Below are 26,504 nucleotides of genomic sequence, written 5' to 3'. Positions count from 1 at the left end.
ATTAATTAAATTGATCAATTCAACACAACCACCCCTGTCGACTCCTCCACCCCCGGATGACGTCACGTGTTTTTCTCAGCTGCACGTGTGCCTCAGCTCCCACCTCCCGCCCCACAACCCACACAGAACCTACCCTATAGGCAGGAATTTTTAATTTTGACGGGAATTTCGAATTTTCGTGGGAATTTCTTTGTCCCAGTGCTGTGCTGACATCGCACCCCAACCCCTACCCAGAAATTGACTGGAAATTCAAATTGGTGGTTCCCTTTCTGGAACTCGAACTTTTCGGTGAAAAGCCCAAGTGCATCCCTGTAACACAATTAAAGAACCAAAGAAGCTTGGAATTGATGGGAAATTAAAAATGGCTGTGCCTTTTATGAGACTCGAACCCTGGTCCACCTCGGCAGAAAGACCAAGCGTATGCCGCTAACACAATTCAATCACCAGAGACGCTTGGAATTGACCTGTAATTAAAACTGGCTGTGTCTTTTCCGGGAACTGAACCCTGAATCTACTAGATGGAAATCCCAAGTGCACCCGCTAACAGCCGTGTGCCGTAGCCGTGTGGTCTGAGGCGTCTTGTCATAGTCCGGGGGGCTCCCACCGTCGAAGGTTCGAGTCCTGCCTCGGGCAGGATGTGTGTGTGTGTGTTGTCCTTAGCGTAAGTTAGTTTAAGTTAGGTAAGGTCGTGTGTACGCTCAGGGACAGGATGACCTCAGCAATTTGGTTCCTTAAGGATTCACACACATTTGAGAATTTGCACCCTCTAACACATGGAAAATGTCCATGTGCGGGAGAGGAATATTAGGTTAGTGTACTTTATTTATTTAGTCCTGGAAGCTGACGCAAATATCGATCCTAATTAAGTAATTAATCACGAAGATTGGGCCTAAGTACACAACTAAATGCGTAGCGCTACACAAGAACGGTATAAAAGCGCAATACATCTTAAAAACTGACGATACCATACAACTGGTGTTACCCTACGGGGGAAAAATTTTGCCATACTACTCGCAACTAGCGACAGACACACTCAAACTTTAACCTAAACCTACAAGTTGGTGGGGAAAAGGCAGGGGTGTAAGGTACTATCTTTATTCCTTTTGGTGGGAAACATGTTCAATTGACGAGAAAGGTGTATTACCCTGTAAGCATACACTATCTATCGCCATTAGACGTGAGAGTTCCTTAAAGATACCTGCTCAAAAACCATCCTGCAGCCCAGGTGATCGAAGGTAATACAAGGTACCAGAACTGATAGAAATAAGATGTGTCACAGTTCTACCTACACTTCGACAGGTCATAATGCAGCACATATACTGGGCGAAAATCGTCATCCTAAGAGACTGCAGAGTGCAGAGTGGGAGGGGGGGGGGGGGGGTGGATAGTTGAACTGCAATCTTCCCAATGTACAATCTCAAACTGCCGAAAACTAAGGCTTTCCCACTTCCCCTCACGCCTCCCATCTAGGACGTTCTGCCAGGTAGTGGAGGGGCTGTTTACAGATGATACATAAATTAGTAAGCATGCTGCTGCGGAATTGGTCAGTGTTGAAATTACATGTTTTTACTTTTACTTCTTTAATTTTTTTCTCATCAATAACATAACAGTACCCAGTTCCCCTTCTTATTTGTGCTACCTCACGCGTGTTGTGAACAGCACCTTCTGGCGATGGTCAACACTGGAACAGAAATCAGTTTTCTGTGAGAGCCAGAGGATCGAAACTTGTTAATGTCAGTTTAGCAGCAGCTGACACGGGTCTCTCAGTCATGGTAGAAAAAACAAGGTGTATAGATGTGTACACTGATAGGGTGCATTACAACCGAGAAAAACAATGTATTCAATTGCTTATGAAGGAATAATAGAGGAACCCTCTCGTGTGACTGATAGTCTGTTGGATATGGTCATCCTACAGTTGTTGTTGTTGTCTTCAGTCCTGAGACTGGTTTGATGCAGCTCTCCATGCTACTCTATCCTGTGCAAGCTGCTTCATCTCCCAGTACCTACTGCAACCTACATCCTTCTGAATCTGCTTAGTGTACTGATCTCTCGGTTTCCCTCTACGATTTTTACCCTCCACGCTGCCCTCCAATGCTAAATTTGTGATCCCTTGATGCCTCAAAACATGTCCTACCAACCGATCCCTTCTTCTAGTCAAGTTGTGCCACAAACTTCTCTTCTCCCCAATCCTATTCAATACCTCCTCATTAGTTACGTGATCTATCCACCTTATCTTCAGTATTCTTCTGTAGCACCACATTTCGAAAGCTTCTATTCTCTTCTTGTCCAAACTAGTTATCGTCCATGTTTCACTTCCATACATGGCTACACTCCAAACAAATACTTTCAGAAACGACTTCCTGATACATAAATCTATATTTGATGTTAACAAATTTCTCTTCTTCAGAAACGCTTTCCTTGCCATTGCCAGTCTACATTTTATATCCTCTCTACTTCGACCATCATCAGTTATTTTACTTCCTAAATAGCAAAACTCCTTTACTACTTTAAGTGTCTCATTTCCTAATCTAATTCCCTCAGCATCACCCGATTTAATTTGACTACATTCCATTATCCTCGTTTTGCTTTTGTTAATGTTCATCTTATATCCTCCTTTCAAGACACTGTCCATTCCGTTCAACTGCTCTTCCAAGTCCTTTGCCGTCTCTGACAGAATTACAATGTCATCGGCGAACCTCAAAGTTTTTACTTCGTCTCCATGAATTTTAATACCTACTCCAAATTTTTCTTTTGTTTCCTTTACTGCTTGCTCAATATACAGATTGAATAACATTGGGGAGAGGCTACAACCCTGTCTCACTCCTTTCCCAACCACTGCTTCCCTTTCATGCCCCTCGACTCTTATTACTGCCATCTGGTTTCTGTACAAATTATAAATAGCCTTTCGCTCCCTGTATTTTACCCCTGCCACCTTTAGAATTTGAAAAAGAGTATTCCAGTCAACATTGTCAAAAGCTTTCTCTAAGTCTACAAATGCTAGAAACGTAGGTTTGCCTTTTCTTAATCTTTCTTCTAAGATAAGTCGTAAGGTCAGTATTGCCTCACGTGTTCCAACATTTCGACGGAATCCAAACTGATCCTCCCCGAGGTCTGCATCTACCAGTTTTTCCATTCGTCTGTAAAGAATTCGCGTTAGTATTTTGCAGCCGTGGCTTATTAAACTGATAGTTCGGTAATTTTCACATCTGTCAGCACCTGCTTTCTTTGGGATTGGAATTATTATATTCTTCTTGAAGTCTGAGGGTATTTCGCCTGTCTCAAACATCTTGCTCACCAGCTGGTAGAGTTTTGTCATGACTGGCTCTCCCAAGGCCGTCAGTAGTTCTAACGGAATGTTGTCTACTCCGGGGGCCTTGTTTCGACTCAGGTCTTTCAGTGCTCTGTCAAACTCTTCACGCAGTATCGTATCTCCCATTTCGTCTTCATCTACATCCTCTTCTATTTCCATAATATTATCCTCAAATACATCGCCCTTGTATAAGCCTTCTATATACTCCTTCCACCTTTCTGCCTTCCCTTCTTTGCTTAGAACTGGGCTGCCATCTGAGCTCTTGATATTCATACACGTGGTTCTCTTCTCTCCAAAGGTCTCTTTAATTTTCCTGTAGGCAGTATCTATCTTACCCCTAGTGAGATAAGCTTCTACATCCTTACATTTGTCCTCTAGCCATCCCTGTTTAGCCATTTTGCACTTCCTGTCGATCTCATTTTTGAGACGTTTGTATTCCTTTTTGCCTGCTTCATTTACTGCATTTTTATATTTTCTCCTTTCATCAATTAAATTCAATATTTCTTCTGTTACCCAAGGATTTCTAGCAGCCCTCGTCTTTGTACCTACTTTATCCTCTGCTGCCTTCACTACTACATCCCTCAGAGCTACCCATTCTTCTTCTACTGTATTTCTTTCCCCTATTCCTGTCAGTTGTTCCCTTATGCTCTCTCTGAAACTCTGTACAACCTCTGGTTCTTTCAGTTTATCCAGGTCCCATCTCTTTAATTTCTCACATTTTTGCAGTTTCTTCAGTTTTAATCTACAGGTCATAACCAATAGATTGTGGTCAGAGTCCACATCTGCCCCTGGAAATGTCTTACAACTTAAAACCTGGTTCCTAAATCTCTGTCTTACCATTATATAATCTATCTGATACCTTTTAGTATCTCCAGGGTTCTTCCACGTATACAACCTTCTTTCATGATTCTTAAACCAAGTGTTAGCTATGATTAAGTTGTGCTCTGTGCAAAATTCTACTAGGCGGCTTCCTCTTTCATTTCTTAGCCCCAATCCATATTCACCTACTATGTTCGCTTCTCTCCCTTTTCCTACAATCGAATTCCAGTCACCCATTACTATTAAATTTTCGTCTCCCTTCACTATCTGAATAATTTCTTTTATTTCATCGTACATTTCTTCAATTTCTTCATCATCTGCAGAGCTAGTTGGCATATAAACTTGTACTACTGTAGTAGGTGTGGGCTTCGTATCTATCTTGGCCACAATAATGCGTTCACTATGCTGTTTGTAGTAGCTTACCCGCATTCCTATTTTCCTATTCACTATTAAACCTACTCCTGCATTACCCCTATTTGATTTTGTGTTTATAACCCTGTAGTCACCTGACCAGAAGTCTTGTTCCTCCTGCCACCGAACTTCACTAATTCCCACTATATCTAACTTTAACCTATCCATTTCCCTTTTTAAATTTTCTAACCTACCTGCCCGATTAAGGGATCTGACATTCCACGCTCCGATCCGTAGAACGCCAGTTTTCTTTCTCCTGATAACGACATCCTCCTGAGTAGTCCCCGCCCGGAGATCCGAATGGGGGACTATTTTACCTCCGGAATATTTTACCCAAGAGGATGCCATCATCATTTAATCATACAGTAAAGCTGCATGTCCTCGGGAAAAATTACGACTGTAGTTTCCCCTTGCTTTCAGCCGTTCGCAGTACCAGCACAGCAAGGCCGTTTTGGTTAATGTTGCAAGGCCAGATCAGTCAATCATCCAGACTGTTGCCCCTGCAACTACTGAAAAGGCTGCTGCCCCTCTTCAGGAACCACACGTTTGTCTGGCCTCTCAACAGATACCCCTCCATTGTGGTTGCACCTACGGTACGGCCATCTGTATCGCTGAGGCACGCAAGCCTCCCCACCAACGGCAAGGTCCATGGTTCCTACAGTACAGGTGATGAAACTTTACACCGGTATGTGGAAGTGACTTCTATCACGAACCACTTGCTCCAATGGACCAGTACCTGTATATTTAATAGTATCGCTACGTATGTTTGCGTGGTAGATATGAATGCACCCTGGGAGGCACAGATCTCCATTGGACTACCTGCATGTAGTTTTGAGACGTGTCACTAAATCTTTGTCGCCATGCTGGATCTCCATGCGTTCTCAGGTGTCTTGTGACGGTTCACACAGCTCCCCCCATCGGAGCTTCGAGTCTTGCCTTGGGCATGGGTGTGTGTGTCGTCCTTATTGTGAGTTAGTTTAACTGAGATTAAATAGTTCGTACGCCAAAGGACCGATAACCTCAGCAGTTTATCCCACAATCCGTACCACAAAAATTTAAATCTGTGTCCTTTCTCTGTGCCATGTATGATGTGTAGTCTTCCTCATTTTCCCAACAAGAAACGCCGCCATAACTGCTGGTACTATCTCTTCTACTAGCCCATGCTGCAGGGGAAAGCTTCGTTTGGCGCTCTCCTTATACACTACACACGGTTTGTGGAGATATGACAGCATGTCACAATTTCCACCGAGTGGTCAAAACGCGCTCGTGTCGCATTAACTCAGCTGGTCCTGTTTCCCCACAGGATGCAGAAGGTCTTAGATTTAGCACACTCCGACTTCCGTATAGGTCAGATTTAAATTGGGACCATCACATGGACTAAGCCGCAGAGAGTTCGGTTCAGATACTTAGTTGCAGTTACAAGATGCAGATGGACTGTCGAAAAACAGCGCTGGTGTTGTTGGTTCATGGGAACCTTTGCAGATAGGTTCGAAGAAAAAATGTGACTCGTTTCGAGATACGAAAGTGGCACGACATATTGTTAACCAGTGGATGTAAGCATTAAAAGATGTCTCTACAGGATCCAACGCAAATATGTGAGACTTGATTCCAAATTGTGGACACCATTAGAGACTGCATTTTTGCCTGAAAGTGTAACGTTATCAGCGACCGTCTGTGCCTCTAGACTCAAGATCACTTTTTATGCAGGGTGGTGGTAACATAGGATTTATGATCGTGTTTTTAATAGCATGGTCCTTACGCGAAAGGTGGTTGTGGGTTGTAGAATCCCTCTGTGGTCAGCTTCAGATGTCATTTCTCAATAGTGTTCCTCGAAAAGAACATCGTTTCCCTCCATGGATTCCAAGTTGTCCTACTTGGTGAGTGTAACCGACCTGCTGAAAAAAACTTTACTCGCCATACAATGTGACTCTCATGATCAATTTAATTAATTACCCTATCAAATTGACATCAGTGCCGCCTCTCGGGTGAAAGAGACGGCTAGGGCACCATGGATTGATTCTTGACAAGCGTTTCTTCTTTTTTTTCTCGTCCCAGAGATATCTTTCAATGAAATTTCAATGTCCCACCCACACAGAGCGATGTAGGCTCTCACGATTTGTTTCTTAAACGCTAGTATAATATAGCAGCGTATTCGTGAAAGGGTAGCTGTCATAGTGTACAAAAGAGCTATGGTCTCCTGAATTATAGGTTTTTGTTGTCATACGTTAAATGGATGTTTTTTTTCCAACATGTGTGCCAATGGCGTGAAAGATTGTCTGAATGTTTTTTTTTGTTTTTTTTGTTTTTTTTTCAGACACTAAACGCGAGAGGCGGCCTCAGGCCGTGTAATTTGCTCAATAATCAGGAAGAAATTGTTTATTATAGATTTTCTTTTCTTTGGAGTTTAAATTCTCGCTTTTCGTCTACTCTGATGACGTTTTCGAAATAACGAGGACATTCTGCGGTGATCGGTAGTTCTCGCGTCAAAACAGTCTAGATTTCTTGTTCCTGACTTAACGCCATGTGGGAATGTCTCTTCTGATCATTTGTGGTCGGTGGCGGTACACTCGCTGGACGACAGAAAATAATGAGATGCGACTGAAGTGATCGTAAAAACTATACCGATTTTGCTCATAAACCTAAAAGAAAATGGACTTTACCTATTTTCGTGGAAAAGTGTTTTGCTTTTTCGTAATAGATACTTGATTATTGATGCACTGTCGTTAGATACAATCGTTCTCCATCCTCGAACGACAGGCTGGTGGGATCGAGGGGGTGAGAGGGGCGTGTCTGCTGTGGTCCTCGATGGACACAATCGCTCTCTGTCCGGGTTGGCTCTGTCGTTATATTTTAAACGAACAAGTAGCACTTAAGGTGGTCCTTCTTTTATCTGCTATTGTTGAGTTGACTATAAGCGCTACTGTGTTGGCGTAGGAGCGTCGCCTTAAGGCGGCAGCCAGATGATGGGAAGCCGAGTTTTGTGGACCATCTGGACGTTCTCCAGATGGGTGGGGTTATGCTACTTAATTTCCCTATTGTGTTGTCTAGGACTGTCGTCTGAAGGCATGACGCATGTCGTGAGTGACGCGAAGGTGGTGCGTCTACTGCGAGCGGTCGCCGGACACAGACGCTCTCTGCCCAGAGGCGGTGCGTGAAGCGTCTATCGCTATATTTTAGACGAACAAGTAGCACTTGGGGCGGTCGTCCTTATGTCTCCTATTGTTTAGTTGACTATACACGCTATTATGCAGGCATAGGAGAGTCGACTCAAGGTGGCGCCCAGATGGTGGAAAGCCGAGTGCAGGCAGCGGCTTTAGAGGGTACTAGCAGGGCACGAGACACTTGGCAGAGAATCGTAGAAGGCGGGAGTGGGAGCAGCAGGCGTGAGGGGAAGTGAAAAAGCCTTGGTTTTCGGCAGTTGTGATTGTACATCGAGAAGAATGCAGTTCAACTAACCCCCCCCTCTCTGCACTCTGCAGTCTCTTGGGATGACGATTTTCCCCCAATTTATGTGCTGCATTATGATCCATTCATTATGGGTGCTGGTTTTTTCACGACAATGTGACGCATCTTTTTTTCCATAAGCTGTAGTAGCGTGCATGGGCTTCGATTACCTGAGCTGCAGGATGGTTTTTGAGGAGGCATCATTAGCAAACTCTCCTGTCAAATGGTGATAGATAGTGTATGCTTACAGGTAATACACTTCTTAAACTCATCTCTGTCCAACAGTAGCATCTCGTCAGTTGAAAATATTTCCCACAAAAAAATAAAGATAGTACTTTACGCCCCTGCCTTTTTCCCGGCAGCTTGTAGGTGTAGTGTAAAGTTTGAGTGTGTCGGTCACTAGTTGCGGGTGATATTGCGAAATTTTTTCCCAGCAGGATAACACCAGTTGTATGGCATTGTCAGTTTTTAGGTTGTATTACGCTTTATGCGGTACTAGTGTAGTGCTATGCATAAGTTATGTAATTAGACCCAATCTTCGTGATTAGTTACGTAATTAGCATCGATATTTTCGTCAGTTTCCTGACCAAAGTAAATAAAGTGCACTAACGTAGTCTTCCTCTCCCTCATATGGACAGTTTCCATGTATTAGGGGGCGTAATTGGGCTTCCCACGCAGTAGAATCAGGGTTCAAGTCCTGGAAAGGGCACATCTATTTTTAATTTTCCGTCAGTTATTAGTGTCTCTGGTGGTTTGTTTTAGGGTGGTACACTTGGGCTTTCCACCCAGGTGGACCAGGGTTCGAAACACGGAAATTGCAAACCCATTTTTAATTACTTATCAATTCCAAGTGGCTCTGATGGTTTGATTGTGTTAGATGGTTGCACTTGGGCTTTCTGTCCTAGTGGAACAGGGTTCGAGGCCCGGAAAGGGAACTGGTAATTCTAATTTCCCGCCAATTCTCTGGTGGGTTAGGTGCGGTGGGGCGGGATATCAGCACAGCCCTGGGACAAAGAAATTCCCACGAAAATTTGAAATTCTAGCCAAAATTCTAAATTGCCACAAAAATTCGAAATTCCCACCAATCTGGTAGGTTAGGGGAAGGGGTGAGGTTAGGGAAATGTGGGGGAGGGGAACTAACAGTGGCACACGTGCAGGCTGAGAAAAACATGCGACCTCATCCAGGGGTAAGTGTGGGTGTGGTCGGGTGCCGGGGTTGGTGGGGGAAGGCGGGGGTGAGAATGATTAATTGATCAATTTAGTTAATTTGCATATCAATTTGATATCAAAAGTGTGCTGACGCTACAAATACCCTACTACTGTACTCCTGAGGCTTGTTATTCCATATTCTGTCCAACTGGCACCTTAGATCGTCAACATCACAAGCGAGTTGTAGGGCACCCCCCCTAATCCTCCAAATGCTCTCATTTCAGGAGTGATTTGATGACCTTGATGGCCAAGATAAAATTAGGCAAACATAAAGACAAACAGAAGAAACATTCGCCACTGTGTGGGCAGTCATTATCTTGCTGAAATATAAACCATGGATTGATTGCTGTGAAGAGCAAAAGAACAGGGAATAGAATATCATTGACTCACTGCTCCACTGTAATGGTGCCATGAATGACAACCCAAGACGTCCTGACATGAAGTGAGATCTAACCCCTGACCATCACTCCTGGGTGTCAGGCTGTATGGCAGGTGACAGTCAGGTTGGTTTCCCACTGCTTCCCTGGCGTCTACAGCTACGTCTTCGCTTGTCATTTGGGCTCAGTTTGAAGCAGGACCCATTACTGATGACAATTCCACTCCAGTCAATGGAATTCCTTCCAAAGATGGCACAGAGTCCGTCTTGATCCAGGTTTGGCCTGGGTCTCATTGTAATGAACTTGTGATTACACTTTAACATTGTGTGCTGTGAAGTTGGGTAGTAGGTCAGTTTGAGATGGAGAATATAGACTTTGGAATTACGCCATGTCAGGACTTTTGTACGACATATGTGACTCCTGTAAAGGGCTAAATAATGTGAAATTTGCACTGTTCAGTTTTGAAGGATAATACATTTATCCAAATTAAATCTAAAATCCTCGAGAAGAGGCCATGAAGGCCCAACGGTACCCACTGGCCGCTGTGTCATCCTCAGCCCATAGGCGTCACTGGATGGGATATGCAGGGGCATGTGGTCAGCACACCGCTCTTCCAGCCGAGACCGGAGCCGCTACTTCTCAACCAAGTGACTCCTCGATTTCCCTCACAAGGGCTGAGCGCACCCTGCTTGCCCTACAGCGTTCGTCAGACTGGATACTCATCCACGCAAATGCTAGCCCACCCTGACAGCACTTGACGTTTGTGAAGAGCCGGTGTTACCACTGCGGCAAGTCCATTGGCTAATACATTTATCTATCTCGAATAAATATTGGCATTCAGTACTTTATCCAAGCAGGAGCTCCTTATATGAAATATCCATTGTACTAATTCTACAGATGCCTCAGTACAGGCAACAGTTATAAGGTGGGGGCAGATTTATAGTCGGTAATAATAATAATAATAAAAAATACTTGAAGGACACTGTAGAGGTGAATGCAGTTTTGGATCCCAACGTTGGACGGCACCGTCTTGAACAGGTACAAGTGTACTGTAAATATAACGTGTAACGTCCTGAATCTTGTTAAAGAAATTTGTCCCCAATTATATGTGCACTAGATCTTATGTTTACATATCAAATACATTTATACTGACTACAACAGTGTTTGATGCTTAAGTCGATGATGGTCATAACCATATGTTCTCATTTATTTCGACAACTGCTCGTTTTCGGAGCCACGTTTACTGAAAAGTTTTGTTTGTTATTATCAAACACTTCTACCAGTGTCTGTTTACACCTTTTGTTATGATACACCATGTACGCAGTTGTTCACTTCGGCGCCTTAAGCGTGCGTCCCAAGTGGCCACTTGGATCGCTTGTTCCTTAAGCCAGCCCTACGTGGCTTCATGCATATCGGGTGCGGAGAGTAATGAAAACTCATTTCGCTCGTTCTTTTTGCCAAGTGGTTTAAAATCAGCTGAATCAAATGTGATGTATGGTGAAACTCCGATGGTTCAAAGTGAGCGTCTCACGCAAATGGTGTGGCTAGCCAGCCTTTGACGTACTGCTTCTAGCTACCATCTAAAGTACCCCAATATTGGTAGATCTACCACCAGATGACTAGATTGTGTACTTAATATGCATCAATTGTAATGAACGCATTCAGTTAAATGGGTACAGGAAGCATCTCGAAAAAAAAATCAATGCTGTGGAAGGGAAAATAACCTTTGAGGGCATTGTAAGGTCGTGAAGGAGACTAACGTCAGAGTCGAAATTTAAATTTTAGCTAATGAGAAGTACACAGCGAAACTGAAATACCATGCAACTATAGTTTTAACTTTTATGACTGTTCATTGTTAAGACAAATACCCCTTATAAACAGTCTGACTGGTTTGTTTACAGTGAACTTTTAAAGAAGGAAGGAAATTTTATATGCATGTTTTCGTGAATGATGTTTACTATTTTTATAATGTGAAACGTCCCCTTAGAAAAATTATACAAGACTGTGCTTAAACTGACACACAATATTTTTGGCGCAACGTAATCTGACTTTCAGTAATCCCTATAAAAGAATGTCCCTAACTAACATTGACCTATATTTTTCACAAATCAGTTACCACACAAAAATCTTCGTTACTCGAACTACTGCAATACAGTGAGCGCCACTACGGTCAGCTAAATAAAAGATTCAAACTACTGAAGGCACTAACTACTGATAGGTATAGTTCGCAAATGAAATATTTTAATAGAGAACAAACAATGTATTTACCTCAATAGTGTTCGAAAATGTTAATATATATCAGTACTTCATGACATCCATTCTTACAAATGTACTGTTTCTGAGGGACATACGTCCAGATCATCCGCTCTCAAAAATCCGCCATCTCACTTCCCCACATCCACCACTGCTGGCGGCTCGCCTCCAACTGCGCAACGCTACGCGCTGTTAACATCCAACAGCACAACACTGCAATAGCCAACAACAATGCAAACCAGCCACAGACTGCACACACCACAGCCAGTGAGTTTCATACAGAGTGCTACGTGGCGTTACCAATATAAAAACCTAACAGCCTACTTACAAATGGCCTGTATCAACAACGAAGCTTCAGACTGCTGCGTTCACCCTCTGGTAATGAATAATATTAGTAAAAGGTGCTTTAAAGTAGTTTTCTTAAATACTGTCGTAGATTTCCGTCTGAGATTATTTTCGTGAACGTCTACGAAACTCGGCTGTTCCAAATCACACCACAACTGTGTAAAGCACTAACCTAAGAAGAAGCGTGTCAGATCTAAATGCTCTCATTTCAACTAACGGTTGAGTTACGTTAATGTGACCGAGTGTTAAAAACCTGATTAAACACCGACGCAGAGCAGAGGAACAGCGAGAGAGTCAGGCACATTCTCCAAGATGCCAGAGGAGATGTGGAGTCATGCCGACTTCTGTGCCGCGACTAACTGCGCTTTGTTTCTCGATTGAGAATCCATGGCGTGAACAGTCCAGTCGAGATGGAGACAGGGATTGTCGATTGGGTTTAAAATCGGGGCATTAGAGACCAGTACAGAATGGTTAAACTCATCCTGGTACTCTTCAAAGCATGCATGTACACGAAGAGCTGTGACACGGTGCATTCTCCTGATGGTGGCTACCATCGTGCCGAGGAAGGGACACATTGCATGTAGTGGTTGACATGGTCCGCAAGGTTAGACACAAGCTAGTGTTGATCAGCTATGCCTTCCAGAGTCCCACGAAAACGTTCCCCAGGCCATAAGGCTCTCTCATCCGACCTGGGCTCTACTTAACGATTGTTGCAGGGCCGTACATGCCAACGGCCATCTGTCATATGGACTATAAAACGTGATTCATTTAGACAGGTCACCTGTCACCCCTCGATGGACGTACAGTTGCGGTGCTGCGTGGAAATCACAGCCTTCAACGACGATGAACACCAGTCAGCATGAACTAGGCATCTGCTGCAGAGGGCCATACGCAGCAACGTTTGCTGAACTGTCATTGAGGAGACAGTGTTGGTAGCCCCTTTGGTATATCTAGGCGGTCATCTGGTGAACATTGCACGTCTGTTCCTTCGTACACATGTCCACAGTCATCGTTCACCCCTGTCATATACGCCTGGTGCACCAAAGTGGCCTCAGAGCCGGTTTTGGATAGCACCATGTGCGGTGTACTTTAACCACGGTGGCGCGCGCATATTTTAAAACTTATGCGTTTCAGAAATGATTCTACTCTTAGCAGGAAAGCCAATGATCATGCCGCACTGAACGTCAGATAAATCAGTCCGTTTCTGTATCACGACGACTCCACTGTTCCACCCAACCCCCCCCCCTCCCCCCAATTTTTCACGAAACGCATTATACCCTCCACTGCTACTGCTGCCAACTTCTGTCTGTGTCTGGTTATTACACGTTGTCGTCATAGACGGCGGTGACATTAATGTGGCTAGACGGTACAAATACGTAGGGTTACAATTGCGAACGAATTAAATTGGAGCAATAAGACAAAAAATTTTGTGGGGAAGGCGAATCACAGACTGCATTTTTTTAGCAGAGCACTCAGGAAATGCCACAGGTCTACTAAAGAGGGTGCCTACAACAAGTTAGTACGAACTCCTTGAAAAAATTCAAAGAAGAGGAGCTCGTTTTGTATTATCACGCAATAGAAGAGAAACAGAGAGAGGGAGAGAGAGGCAGAGAATCATGGAAATAATATGCCAGCTGCGATGCCGTTTTTCGTTGCGGCAATATCTTCTAACGAAAAATTAATCACCAAGCCTCTCTTCCACGTGCGAAAGTATTCTGTTGACGCCAACCTACATTGGGATAAATGATCATCAGACTTCACACGGAAACATTTAAGTGTCCATATTTCCCGTGCGCTATTCGCGAGCGTAACGGTAAAAAAATAGTCTAAATGTAGTTCGATGAACCCTCTGCCAGCCACTTAAGCGTTTATCGCTTAGCTGACATGTAGGTATAGAAATGTCTCACTGCTCTTCTTCCACTGAATGATCGCCTAATACCTCCTTTTTGTGCGCTTGTTTCATTATTTCAGTAACTGAATCCTTACATGCCGGGCGTGGTGGTCTCGCGGTTCTAGGCGCGCAGTCCGGAACCGTGCGACTGCTACGGTCGCAGGTTCGAATCCTGCCTCGGGCATGGATGTGTGTGATGTCCTTAGGTTAGTTAGGTTTAAGTAGTTCTAAGTTCTAGGGGACTAATGACCACAGCAGTTGAGTCCCATAGTGCTCAGAGCCATTTGAAACATTTGAACCAATCCTTACATAATAAAGAAATAATTTTTGCAACATCTTGGGTAACATATAATAGTGGATTTTTTACACTCACAGAGCGTTTGCAATAAATCTGTACAAAAACATGCCACATTAACATTTACCAAAATGTTTTGAGTTTATGATAATTTTGAGGCAAACCAGCCAAAGCGAATCATGTCTCGGAATATTGGTAACGATAATTGATGGTGAATCATAGAATGATTTTTTATAAAATTTTCCAGGGAATTAAATCTCCTGTAACAATGTGTTGCAATTTTGCAAACGATTTTGAAATTTTTAACTTGCCTGTAAAAGTAAACATCACAAGGTGGCACCAAAGAAGTGAATTCTGGAGGTGTGACTTTTAAAGACCAAGTTGGCATATTTCGTCATCTTGAAAACTGATAGTGGCGACATGTGGGTCCGACGTATACTACCCGACCGCGGCCGATTTAAAGGCTACCACCTAGCAAGTGTGGTGTCTGGCTATGACACCACAAGTTTAATCTGCATTTTCTTAAAAGAGAAAGGTTGGCCCTTAGTTTTAAAAAATATAGCATCAGATCTAATTTTCTGCTTAGTTTTCTGTGTTAATTTATTTCCTGACTTATTTTGACTATTCCTAGTTAGTATCTTATATTATACGATGAGATCAGTAACTGTTTCGTAACTTAAATTCTACTGTTGACTTACAAACAAATATAAATTCTGTTGTATTTAAAAACATTTGGAAGATGAATCGCTCCCGATTGGTTCTAGGCGCTTCAGTCCGGAACCACGCCGCTGCTGCGGTCGCCGGTTCGAATCCTGCCTCGGGCATGGATGTGTGTGATATCCTTAGGTTAGTTAGGTTTACGTAGTTCTAACTCAAGGGGACTGATGACCTCAGACGTTAAGTCGCATAGTGCTCAGAGCCATATGAACCATTTCAAGACTAAACATTGGCATCCTTTATGTATTGCTTTGGTTTTATTCGAATGCATGTTGGAAAGGCAGCCCTTAATTAATTCCAAAGTAATTACCAGTTAATTTCATCATTTAAACATACTTCAGCTTAACCCTCGTGGTATAAGACATGGTTAAAAAGAAACAAATTTTCTATGTATTCAGTTAATTTAATGAGTTGAGTTTTAATTGTAATTTGTGTAAATTAAACACCAAACTATGTATAGTTTCAGTACCTATTACTGTGATGACACATAAAGGCCTGATTTTTGGTCCACAGTCAGTTAGTCCACTGCCGATTTTCAGACGAGGAATCTGTGCTGATTAGATCAACAACAATGTATCAACTTAACAGTGGAATAAGTGTAACACAATTAGGCCGTGTGTTAAAACAATGACAGTGTTTGTTTAATAGGCACCACATTATTCTGCAAGAACTGCGAACTGTGTGGTTGCGTTTCTACTGCTCCTAGATATTCAACAGTAAACTATTGTAGCAGTATGCTGAAGTTTTCCTGCAACCTATTGATGAGGCTTATCAAAATTTGCCAATGGTTAACTGGCCATATGACTGTGTAATATTCGGGGGTTGTGAAGAGTGAAAGTAAAGACCTGTGAAACGCAACTGTACAACTGTCGGCTACATAATTTACAGTAATCAGAGTTGAATTTGTCAGCCAGTATAACAACGCAGTACATCAACACCGAGGAGTATCAACGAAGAAATAAAGCAGGCGAACGCCACACATTGAATTTAACTAACGAATAATGATGAATGTGCGTTTTGGATGTTTACCTTTCTTCAACCACTGAATATTGGCCGTCCACGTTAGTGAAAAATCTCTGCCTTTCCATTCAAACATCAAAAAAGTTCAACTCCGGGGACCTCAGGCTTTCACTCTTCGTAAATATTAATAGAGAACAGCAGTGCCATGGAGGATTTAATCCGATATGGACTTCTGTGAATGTCCTAAACGTGAACGCTCAATAAACAAGAAATCTAGGTTTGAATCACAGTCTGATCCTGAAAGAAGATATACGTTTCCGGAGTACACATACAAAGTCGAGTCACTTTAATGTGACCGCCGCCTGTGTTATACATATCAACGTTCAGTAACCACTCAGCAGCGCTAGCAGTCAAAGGTACATAAAGCGTGTCACGGGGACGCGGAAAACAGTGCAGCCGTTGTAATGCGGAAACGGAGCGATTTATCTGACATCCAAAAGGGTATGTTCGTCGGCTTTCGGGAGAGTTGGGAGACAGGGAAGCTAGTTTTCTACTCACGAGCCGCCTTGATTACAGCATACCGTGAATGATAAAAAGGTGCTGTCCCAAACCGTCATCAAGGCAACTGTGGTTCATAACGGGCAGTAAATGACAGGAGTCAGTGATGACAGCGGAGATATGTGTGGGAGAACAGACGTGCATTTGTTGAGCAAATGACCGCTGAGATAAACAAAGGGGTACTAACAGTGTCTCCTCATCGACAGATCAACTAATGTCGCTGTGTTTGGGCCTCCACAGCGGGCCCCTAGTTAATGCACCAATGGTGGCTGCTGTTGATTGGCGAGGAAGGCTGGAATTTGCACGTTAACACTGCAAATTGACGACCACTGAGAGGCGATATGTAACCTTTCCGGATCTATCGCGTTTCATGCCCTATTCTACAGATAGCGGTTGGAGTGTAAGGCGTCAATCATCTGACAATAAAATCGTTGTAACAATCGTTGGAAGGGTCCAGGTCGGAGGAAGGAGTGTTTTGGTCTGTGGAAACATTCCACAGAATGTTTTCGTGACATTCTTTGGGTGACCTCGACATTCTGAAAGGCACAATGAAGCAGTACGAGTATTCGTGTATCGTTGGGGACCATATGAACCTCTACATAGAATTTATTTTCCCTCGTCACGGTGGCGTCTACCAACAGGACAATCCAACGTGTCACTCAACTCGAAGTGTACCTCCGCAGTTCTAAGTGCACCAATGTGAGTTTACCGTACTTCTCAAGCCGTCAGATTCCCAGGATTTAAACCTAATTGAGAATCTCATGGAATACCTCGACTTTCTTCCTTCATGGTCCACGCTGGGAAAGCTGGTTATTCACGCCTCTGGCAGGTGTTCACATTAATGTAACTGTGCAGTGTATATTTCAGACGGAAAAAAAAATCTGAGGTCATATGATTTGTGAGTAATTATCATTGGTCAGTTATTTCTGCAAACTAATTAGTCAAGCAATAATAATTAACAATAAGAAGAACGGGCTGGATTGGGAAATGTATGCGGTACTATCCACAACGCTCTAAATATTAGCACTGGATGGCATTGAAAAGCAATTTTTGCTTTCTTTCACCGGAACTGCGTTACGGTAAATCTCTCAAGCGCAGAGAGCATCCCACTTACGCTATCTCTCTGTAGCTCTTTCTGAGAGGAGAATGAAGTGCGTCACTTAGCGTGGCCTTTGTCAGAGCTTTCTCCCACCGTCCAGTATCTGGCAAAAGCATTTCGCCCGGCGCTTTGTGAGACTAAATTCAATTCAGTTCCCAGGCCATGAGAAGACTTAAGGCCTCTTTTGCTATATGTCGTTACATCCGTAGAGCAAACGTGACACTGGTCACGCTAGAAAGCTATGGAGAAGTTCTCTGTATTAGTGAGGAAGGAAAGACTTTTTCGGGACCCGACTGACCTGCTGAAGCGCTGCATGGATTTCTACGACTTAGTTGTGAGGTTTCTAGCATAGTGTGGAATTTTTTGCAGTGTATCTAAACGTGCAACAATTCTTGTCGTATTCTGCTACTCAGTAGCCAGTGTTAATAGGGAAAAAATTGAGAGGGAAAACTAGAACCGTTAAATGTTACGGATGAACAAACATAGAAAGGCAAACATGTGTCTGTGTGTATCACAGAACATCGCTCTATCGCCCGACGGGTGACGCTGAATGCAGCAGTTGCCTTGAACGATTGGCCACTGCTGGTCACTTCGACGTTTCCAGAGACACAAATGTATCACGGCTGCTGTATAAACGTTGTTGCTAGCTTTCACTCGTGTGAACTCACAACACTGCAGTCTTCTAGGCTAGGGAACGCTGAGCAAAGACATTCAAGCGGGACGTCCCCACTCCATCAAACAGTCAGCCCAGCACCTAGGAAATGCAGTACATCTACATCTACATCTACGTGATTACTCTGCTATTAAAAATAAAGTGCCTGACAGAGGGTTCAATGAACTACCTTCAAGCTGCTTCCCTACCGTTACACTCTCGAACTCCATGAGGGGAAAAAACAGTACTTAAATTTTTCTGTGCGAATCCTGATATGTCTTATTTTATCGTGATAATCATTTCTCCCTATGTAGGTGGCTGCCAACAGAATACTTTCGCAATCGGAGGAGAAAACTGGTGAATGAACTTTTAGGAGAATAAAAACCCCTTTGTTTTAATGATTGCAACTCCAATTCACGTATCATGTGTGTGGCATTATCTCCCCTATTTCGCGATCATACAAAACGAGCTGCTCTTCTCTGAAATTTTTCGATGTCATCCGTCAGTCCAACCTGATGCCAACCCCACACCGCATAGCAATACTACACGATAGGGCGGACAAGCGTGGTGTAACCAGTCTCTATAGTACACCTGTTGCACCTTCTAGTGTTCTGCTAATGAATAGCAGTATTTGGTTAGCTCTACCCACAACATTATCTATGAGATCACACTACTTTACGTTATTTGTAATTGTATCACCCTACGTATTTAGTTGAATTTTCAGCCTTCGTATTTGTGTGCCTTGCTGCGTAATACAATGTTTAGCGGATTTCTTTTAGTACTCATGTAAACAACTTCACACTTTTCTTTATTCAGGACCTATTGCCACTTTTCGCACCATACAGATAACTAAATCATTTTGCAATCAAGTTTTGGTCATCTGATGACTTTACAAGACGGTAAATGACAGCATCATCTGCAAAAAATTTAATATGGCTACTCAGTTTGTCTCCTATGTCGTTAATACAGATCAGCAATAACAGAGGGCATATAACACTTCCTTTTACTTATGTTTTACTCTATGACTTTCCGTCTATTAGTACGAACTGTGACCTTTCTGACAAGAAATCACGAATCCAGTTGCACAACTGAGACAGTATTCCATACGCACGTAGTTTGGTTAGAAGACGCTTGTAAGGAACGGTGTCGAAACATCTCTGGAGCCGGCCTGGGTGCCCGAGCGGTTCTAGGCGATACGGTCCGGAACCGCGAGAACGCTACGGTCGCAGGTTCGAATCCTGCCTCGGGCACGGATGTGTGTGATGTAGTTAGGTGAGTTAGGTTTAAGTAGTTCTAAGTTCTAGGGGACTGATGACCTCAGATGTTAAGTCCCGTGGTGCTCAGAGCCATTTAAACCATTTCGATGTTTTATTTTAGCGCAGTTGGATGGACTCATGTCACACACCCTTCTAGCTGGAGGTCGGGGCGTGCCGGCACACTGAGACTGCGTGGCTGGGCAGAGCACCGTTCTTGTGTCAAAGTGAAAACGAGGCAGAAGTGACGTCAGTTCCTCCATCAGCACACTACGACTAGATTTACGTTGACTGCATTTGCAAATCTGCAGCACTATTATAATTGAGAGAAGAACGATGCGTCACGTTAAAGAGGTGAGTTACACCACCGAGAAACTCGTGGTCGTGCGGTAGCGTTCTCACTTCCCACGCCCGGGTTCCCGAGTTCCATTCCCGGTGGGGTCAGGTATTTTCTCTCCCTCGTGATGACTGCGTGTTGTGTGATGTCCTTAGGTTAGTTAGGTTTAAGTAGTTCTAGGGGACTGATGACCATAGATGTTAAGTCCCATAGTGCTCAGAGACATTTTTGAACCACCGAGAAGCTATATCTTACTTAACTTCGGTTAATCATTAATAACTATCATTGTATTTAAGGTAGCAAAGATATCGACGTACCAAATCATAGCGCTCTTCAATGCGTATGGACTGACATATTCGCATGAATTATAACTTAATTAATTAACCCCTGACACAATTTTTGACTGAACTTTTAATTAAGATTAGAATTTAATCTAACACCCCTACACGACTAGCAAGGCACTATGTGATGGCAGATACAATCTAACACACCTACACGACTAGCAAGGCACTATGTGATGGCAGATGTGATTACACACCACAGACGACATTTAGTTTGCATGACTTATGATTTTTATTGTCGTTTTTATTTAACTGTTAATTAATTCGCTAAGCATTTCCTGCAATTCACGAACTGTTGCAGCGGTTCTGATCGTGGCAGTGAAAAGAGTAGGAACATTCCTCTAAAGAATTGCTGCCATATTTGTTTCTACTGCTTTAATTGGCAACACAGAGATCATAACTACTTTAAATAGTGCTGTTAAAATTTGCAACTGTTTAATATTAATTTGTGGGGAAACTACTGCAAGTAAAGTGTAATACACCACCTTTGTCTCGATTTTTAGTGTGCGTCTGATGGCATAGTCGATTCATATTAAAATTTGTATGTAAAACGTTGTGAGGATGGTGACAGTAGGAGGTAGATGTGTTGTTCTTCCATAGAGGGAAGAGCCGAAGTCATAAATGCACGGCGTCCATCTTGCTCGTTCGCACTATTCGAGTCATACTTGAAGAAGCTGGACCTATATTTCTCTGGGCGGTGATTCGTCCGCAGCTTTTCGGTGACAAAAGGTTTGCTCCGTCGGTGGCGATACCCCGAAATATTTCACGTGAGTTCACTGCAGACTTAGAGATTCTCTGCTTTGGTCAGAGCTCTGAATTATTTCCACTGATTGTTCAGCAGAATTCTTAATTTGGGGTGCGAAGCTGATATGGATTTTGAACTATTTGCCCTGGTGAGATCTTTAATTCAGCTGCCATTGAAGACTTTGGTTATTTTTTTACTATCCGCACTTAGAATGAAAGCATCATGTGCTTATTAGACTTCTATTTATCCGAGTTCGATTAAACTTACAGCTGTGATCACAGCCTGTTCGTTTTAGCTACTTTTTCAGATGATGTTCCGATGTGTGTGTTTCCTAAGACATCAAACTACTGAGGTCATCCGTCCAGCCGGCCGCGGTGGTCTCGCGGTTCTAGGCGCTCAGTCCGGAACCGCCCGACTGCTACGATCGCATGTTCGAATCCTGCCTAGGGCATGGATGTGTGTGGTGTCCTTAGGTTAGTTAGGTTTAAGTAGTTCTAGGGGACTAATGGCCACAGATGTTAAGTCCCATAGTGCTCAGAGCCATTTGAACCATTTTTTTCATCCGTACCAAGACTTACTGGCTACTTAAACTAACTTAATCTAACTTATTCTAAGAACCACAAACACGCATGCCCGAGGGAAGACTCGAACCGCGCGGCCACGTCGAGCGGTGCTATTTTTAATATAATTTTTTGTGCCCAGTTATTTGAATCTAGCACTAATTACGAGATGCATTTCATTACGTAGTGAGTTATTACCAGCCTAAAAACAGTAGTGTGATTTATTGACAGTAAAGTTAATTTCTAAAACAACTGCAGTTGTGGTACATTATTTGTACTGGTTGTACCTATGATCAATCCAACATTGGCTTGCTTATCTGACTGATATAGCAGTTTATTTTCATTTAAAGGGTGTGCAACACTAGGAGAGAACCAATCCTCCCAGTAACAGACAATGAAAAGCCACTTCAATTGTCAGTTCACTGTCGCAGCAACTCACACACGATTGGCCGCCTGTTCCCACATTAGAGGTAGGTGGGGAGGAGAGGTCCTAGCATATAAAACTCCATGCTTTTGGAGCAAACAGTTCTCTTTGCGCGAGTCATGGGTGCGCTGAACCTATGATAGTTGATTTCTAACAAGTGGTATAGAATTGGGTTGGGTTATTTGGGGAAGGAGGCCATACAGTGAGGTCATCGGTCTCATCGGATAACGGAAGGATGGGGAAGGAAGTCGGCCATGCTCTTTCAAAGGAAACATCCCGGCATTTGCCTGGAGCGATTTAGGGAAATCACGGAAAACCTAAATCAGGATGGCCGGACGCGGGATTGAACCGTCGTCCTCCCGAATGTGACTCCAGTGCCTAACAAGTGGTATAGAACTTAGCATTTTCATGTCTCGCTTCTCCACAGTTGTCAACTTGAACGCTTGACGGATATGGCGAAAACGGACGTAAAAAGAAAAAAAAGCAGAATGCAGAATGCAAAGTAGGATGCGAAATACTCGGAAAATGCTTGGTGCGTATGCCTGTTCGATGTGTGTTTCCCCAAATATTCAGTTTGCAACAGAATGTTCGGAAGGATAGGTTGGCCATTCATGACAAGCCATCCTGGCTTACATTTCGGAAAGATAATGCCAGCGCGCACATGGCGAGAGTTTCTACTGCTTGTTGTATTACTTGCGAAACCCCACTTTCGCCAGCAATGACTCCGGATCTCTTCGGAATTGAGAACGTTTGGAGATTTATGGGCAGGGCCTTCCAACGAGTTCTGGCTTTTGACGATCTAACGCTCCAGTTGAACAGTATTTTCCATAGCATCTGTCAGGAGGACATCTAAAAACTGCATCAATCAATACCAAGCTGAATATCTGAATGGGTACGGGTGAGAGGTGCACCCACGTGTTACTGACTTTAGTTAATGAAGTTGTCTCTCTCGAAATAAATCACCCAATTTTTCTGAGACTGTAATTATTTGTTTCTCTGTACATTACACCTACTGATCCCTAACACATTCAGATAAATCCTTCGTGGAGCGCTCTCTCTCTCTCTCTCTCTCTCTCTCTCTCTCTCTCTCTCTCTCTCTCTCTCTCTCTCTCTCTTTAATATATTACATTTTGCGGACAGGTGTGCCACGAGGTAGTCAAGTCATAACAGACCGAGCAAAAGGTCGGTGGTAGGTATAGAATACAGGAAGGAGTGGGGAAGAAACTCGGCCGAGTCTTTTTCATAGGAATCATCCTGGAAGTAGTGTTAACCTTGGAATAGCATGGTGGGATGCTGCATTTCCCGCTCATCTTTCTTTTAAATATTTCCAAGAGACTTCAGCACATAGTTAACTGAGATTTAGACTAATATTTAGTTGAGTAGAGACCTATCCAGTAGTAGTTGCAAACTTGCTTAGAATTGTTGTGATTTTTAATAGCAGCATTTCTGGGACATCTCGTACCTCAGTATAGTATTACTTCCCGAATTGCCGCTTTTATAGCGATATAAATCTGTACTGGTATTTGAATAATAATAATAATAATAATAATAATAATAATAATAATAATAATAGTAATAATAATAATAATAATAATAATAATAATAATAATAGTAGTAGTAATAATAATATTAGCTTAATAATTATAAACTGTAAAGGTGTAAGAGGAGAATAATTGATTCTTTGTCGTGTATGTATCAGATACAGTGAAAATGGCGGGAAAAACTTAGAGGACGAGGAGACTGTCAGGGTACTTTACTGAGAAGGCGGAAGCGATGCTATAGAAGGAGACGAATATAGAGGCAATGAAATAGACTAAGGTGACTGCACTGATAATGTTGAAGAGAATGTGATGATCGCTGATGAAATGATATTTAGGAAAAGGACTCACACTAACCCATACAAACCATCCCAATAGAGAATGCGGCTAAAGCAGGACGCTGTTGTGTTTCTTACAGGAAGAACGACAGAAAGACAACAGTTGGAAGAATCTCACATTTATTTGTAACAGACGTATTATTTAAAGTCTTTATATCCTGACTGTGTGTAAATTATCATGTCAAAACTAATTTCACAACTACTGCGTGGTTAATAGTAGTTTGATAGTAATAAAACACAAATGTCCAACTCTGGAATAGTGATTTTAATTCTTTTGGTAATTGAAGTATACATTTCTCCAGTATTGTGTTCACAATTAGTGCGTATAATTATATTATTGTAGGGTTAAGCGATTCATGCAGACAACTGCAAACAGAAATCTTATAATGGATTTCTTTTCGTTCCCTTCTTTTTATACATGTAAAGCGAAAAGTGAATTAAGTAATTGCTCTGTGACACAGAGAATATTTTTATACAAAAAAGAGGGGACATACGCTCTGCAATTGATTAATTTCTGTATCTGCATCTGTTTGTTTCTATATGTGGTAGCGGGCGGACGTATGACTAGCTCCGCCGTGCCACCATTGCTTGAAAATGAGTATGCCAACAGTATATAAAAAGTTATTAGGAAGACCAAGTTTATTGATATGTATTTACTTCAATAACATTCGCCTGTTCTTCATTACGCCCACACAGAGAATCCTGCATCAAGAGGATCCAAGCAGACAAAAGGAATTTCCGTGAGCAGTGGAGGAGAGATCACATATAAGTATTGTAATTAGCAGCGCTACGCACATTGAAATTAATACAAAGAAGCGCGTAAACTCTAGTGATGAATATTGATCTTAAATGTATCGACACTGAAGGTCTGTTGATATTAGTACCAGTTAACGTTCACACGGGACACCATCCTATTTCTTTCAATTATTCTTCACAATTAATTTTTTTAAATTATTAAAGCAGTAGTTAATAATCAGTTCCCATTATTTCGTTTGCCCACCCCCCCAACCCCACCCTACATGCCACTATTCAATATTAATAACTCAAAAGATATATGCACGGCCTTAGTCCCGAATACGAGTCCCAGTGACCTCCCATTGTTCCACCACGCTTATTTGTGGCACAAAGCAAACCACTGTCAATCCGCGTCATCCCCTGTTGCTTGTAAACCACGACTTTTCCTGAAATCGAAATATTCCAATTGTTCTAAAGTATTAGGTAAAGTAATTGGGAACAATTCATGTTCTCAGGTGTTTTATCTTTCTGTGATTATAAAAAATCTGACTTTACATGACTCGCACTCTTATCTTCCCATCGGAAAGGAGAGCTGCGTTTCCAAAGAAATTCTCCATTGTTTCAGAACGAGATGAACATTCAAACCTTCCATTAAGGGTTTTACGTTTGGAACATGATACCTTAAATTCAGGATGAGATGGAGTTTCCTCGATCTGTTTTTATGATAATGATTGTGGCATCAGGTTTCTCACAGTAAAAAATATTCTGTGATTCCCTAAAATGATAAGTCCTATTTAAAATTTATCTTCCATTACTCTTACAACAAACATAACCTCACCCTAAACGGCAATGTTAAACAAACTTTGCTTCCTAATATTAATAATTTCAGAATAGTTACACGAGATGATACAAAGTGTAGAAAATTTCGCATTCTTCTAAAATCCGAATTTTCATGGCACAAATTTCACAAGAGCTGTATCACAAAAGAAGCTAGGAATAAAAATAAGTCCATGAGAAAGAGCAGTGGAGTTCACCGAGAATATTCCTTAGTGAAAAACAGCAGGTGTAAACATCACGTAATGCACTGCTAACAACAAAGTGACCTGAAATTAAATGTTCACGCTAGCAACATTACTACCTTGATCATCTGTCTGTGAATAGAAAACGTTTAATGGAATCTGTGATTCGTCACTGTCATCACTTGAGCAGCAGACAAAGAAATGTACGTGAAAAAGATTCATCACAGTGAAACAATGGCTAAAATATCTGTATTCAAAATATTAATAATTCTACCGCAAATAGCTGGACTCCTAACATACATTTAGCGAAATTGCTCATACGCAAGTTGCAAACAACGACGCCGGTTCTGGTCTGTTGTCATATATCTCTGAATTAGCATAATATAATTAATGTGGGGACTACACAGTGATTGTTATCAAACTATATATCCTAGCTTCAGCTGAAGAAGGACTTTCATGTCTTCTTTCTTACGCTCTTTTTGCGTGGACAACAACTGCCGCGACAGTGAAAATATCACGAGGAAATGGGAAATGAGACAACCGTAGGTAGCACTTTCGGAACCAAATTACAGGTAGGAAACAGTAACGTGCCGCAATAACAAAGCGTTAATTACGTTAGACAGCGAACAAACATTCACTGTGGAGCAACCATAGACGAAGGCCCGGTAGCACGCCATATACATTAACAGTTAAGCTAACCAGACACAAACCGTTAAGGGCAAAGCATGATTACAAAAATGGTTCTCATATTGTCATGTTCCCTATAGCAAAGCGGGTGGCTAATATGGTGAAACAGAATATTTGCATTTCTATTAAACAATGATAGAGGCAAAAATTAGACGACACCTGCTAGCCCCATAATGAAGGCATCGTT

This window comes from Schistocerca gregaria, chromosome 4, assembly GCF_023897955.1.
Source record: "Schistocerca gregaria isolate iqSchGreg1 chromosome 4, iqSchGreg1.2, whole genome shotgun sequence".
Taxonomy (NCBI): domain Eukaryota; kingdom Metazoa; phylum Arthropoda; class Insecta; order Orthoptera; family Acrididae; genus Schistocerca; species Schistocerca gregaria.
The sequence above is the reverse complement of the archived record's forward strand: the minus strand, read 5'-3'. Positions refer to the sequence as shown.